Raw genomic sequence first — 3307 nt, 5'->3', positions numbered from 1 at the left:
GCACCAAGGGCGCGAATTAGATGTTACCAGGATAACAGCTTAGTGGGTGTTACCCCTACCGTAGGGCCCACCTTTATGATGTGTCGTATATCAACGCCGTCCATCTGATTTTCCAGCCCATTTTAGGATGGTCCATCAAAAATTATCGAGAAAAAAATCTCACGTGGACGACACCACAAGAAACAGTGGTGATTGAGTGCCTCACCGTTAAAAAATCCAAGGGCCCATCGTAAGGTTTTTTTAATGTGTATTTGCAATCCAACCTGTTGATAATGTTAAGAATATCAGGATGGATGGAAAATACAAACATATGGTTGATCCAAAATTTATGTAGCCCATAAAAAGTTTTTAATAGTTATTAGTCACTGTTTCTATTGGTATGGCCCACCTGAGATTTTTATTTTCTTATATTTAGGATCGCATCCTAAAATGAAATATAAAAACAGATGGACGGCGTGGATATACAAAAACTACATTAAGGCAGGCCCCACATGGTCAGGATAACACCCACTAAACTGTTACCTGGTAACAGCGAATCCGCACTCTAAGCTACGACTCAGTGGCCGACTGTGATCCATGCCCTTTATGCCTGTCCATGAGAAATTTACGACCGTGGACCCCACCTTTTATCCAGTGGTTTTTACGAAACAATACAAACTTAACATACGCACTTAGACCTCCTCGTACGGACTCCGAATTTGAGGACGAAAAAACCCCTGCCTTCCTCGTGCTGGCGTGCAGAGATGAGCTCTGACGGACGGTCCAGCGAGGGGAACTCAGGTGGGGCCCACTGTGACGTTTGTGAGAAATCCTCTCCGTCTAAGTTCATTCATAGGGTCACGAAGACGTGGATGAAGAGGAAAAACAAATTTCTTAATGATCCAAAATTTCTGTAACCTTGAAAGGGTTTCAATGGTAGACGTTTAATTCCCCACTGCCTTTTACAGTGTGGTCCACTTGATAGTTAGATCTATCTTATTTTTTGTCTCAAGCCGTAATATGAGCTCACCAAATAGATGGACGGTTTGGATATAACACAGACCTTATGATGGGACCAACGAAAGTAACATAGCAAATAAAATAAAATAGAAGGCACCGACAGCGGCTGTCCGGCAGATTTTTTCTTATTTTTTATTTTTTATTTTTTAAAGAAATTTTTAACATAGAGGACTTTTTCTCTCTTCTATTTTTCTCTAATACATAATTATGTAAATATGTGTATATAAGTATATGAAAATATTTTTCTATCTTTTAATTCATTTCTTTGTTTTTTTATTAAACAAGCATATCTATTGAATTAGAATGGTTTTTTTTTCTTTTTTTTACACACACACACCCCCATGCACTCACACTAGTGGAATTTCACCACGTATGGATACTCGAACGCTTGACCAGGTGTTGAAACTCTTAAGAGTCTACTACCCGAGCAAGAGTAAGAATCCTAAACTAGTGGGGCAAGTATGTAAATGAGTGGGGCAAACATGAAAATCAGCGGGGCAAGCATGAAAATGAATGGGCGAAATTAGAAAATCAGTAGGACAAACTGTAATATGGGTGGGGCAAACTAAAAAAACAGCGGGGCAAACTGAAGTATGAGTCGGGCAAACTAGAAAAATAGCGGGACAAACTGAAATATGAGCAGGGCAAACTAGAAAATGAGCGGGGGAAATATGAAAATGAGCGGGGGAAACTAGAAAATCAGTGAGAGAAGCATGAAAATGAGCAGGGCAAACTAGAAAATCAGCAGGGGAAACATGAAAATGAGCGGGGCAAGCGTGAAAAATGAGCGGGGAAATCATGAATATGAGCAGGGCAAGCATGAAAATGAGCGGGGCAAACTAGAAAAATGAGCGAGGCAAACATGAAAATGAGCAGGTCAAGTATGAGAATGAGCGGGTTAAGCATATGAATCGTCATTTTTGCTAACACAATTTTGCTATTTTCCTGTGTCATATATAATTGCTACACCTGCATATGAATCGTCATGCTGACAGTGTGTAACAATAAAGCTCATTTTCTCTTCTTTTTTAGTGCAACACTGACTAAAAAAATGAAGGGAATTCTTCCACCGTACACGGCATAGTTGCACGACAATCCAAGCCATCAAAATTTGATTGAAATTGACCGCAAACTAATTAAAATTGACCGCGAAGTGAATGAAATGGATTTTCGACCATTAACCTGATGAAATCTTGGAAAATAATTAGGTTAGTTGGCAAACTAGACTATCAGTGGGGCAATCTACAATTTCAGTGGGACAAACTAGAAAATCAGCGGGGCAAGTATGAAATTGAGCGGGGAAAACTAAAAAATCAGCAGGGCAAACTAAAAATTCAACGGGGCAAACTAGGAAATCATTGGGGCAAGCATGAAATTGAGCAAGGGAAACTATAAAATCAGCGGGGCAAACTAGAAAATCAGCGGGGCAAATATGAAATTGAGCGGGGGAAACTAGAAAATCAGCGGGGCAAACTAAAAAATCAGCGGATTGTTCAATACCCCTCCGTTTTCATCGAAACATGATGTATTACAAATAAAACATCATTATGGAGTGTAGCAAGCGTAATCGGATTGCATATTGAGTTAGTCAGTACGCTTCCATTGTACTAAATAAACTCAATTGAGCCCACATTGAATGTATGTAGTATATCCACGTCGTCCATCCATTTTTCCATCTAATTTTAGCGGTTTAGCCCTAAATCGAAGCATATCAAAAGATCAAGTGGATCATACCACGGGAAACAGTGGGCATAATGATTTCCACCGTTGAAATCATAGTAGGCCCAGCAGTGATGTTTGTTTGTTATCAAACCTATTTATAAGATCATACAGACATGGATTAAGAGAAAACACAATTATAAGCTTAATCCAAAACTTTTGTGGCCCCTAAGAAATGATCAACATTAGAAGTTCAATTCAAAATTTCATTTGATGTGGTCCATTTGAACATTGGATATATTTAGATTTATTGGTTTAAGCCATGAAATTATCTGTTAAGTTTGCCTCGCTGATTGTCTAGTTTGCCCCGCTTAATTTCATGTTTGCCCCACTGATTTCCTAGTTTGCCCCGCTGATTTTCTAGTTTCCCCCGCTCAATTTCATGTTTGCCCTGCTGATTTTCTAGTTTGCCCTACTGATTTTCTAGTTTGCCCCACTGATTTTCTAGTTTCCCCCGCTCAATTTCATGTTTGCCCCACTAATTTCCTAGTTTGCCCCGCTGATTTTCTAGTTTGCCCCGCTAATTTTCTAGTTTACCCCGCTGATTTTTTAGTTTCCCCTGCTTAATTTCATGTTTGTCTCACTGATT

This window comes from Magnolia sinica, chromosome 14 (assembly GCF_029962835.1).
Source record: "Magnolia sinica isolate HGM2019 chromosome 14, MsV1, whole genome shotgun sequence".
Classification (NCBI taxonomy): Eukaryota; Viridiplantae; Streptophyta; class Magnoliopsida; order Magnoliales; family Magnoliaceae; genus Magnolia; species Magnolia sinica.
Note: the sequence above shows the minus strand (reverse complement) of the source record.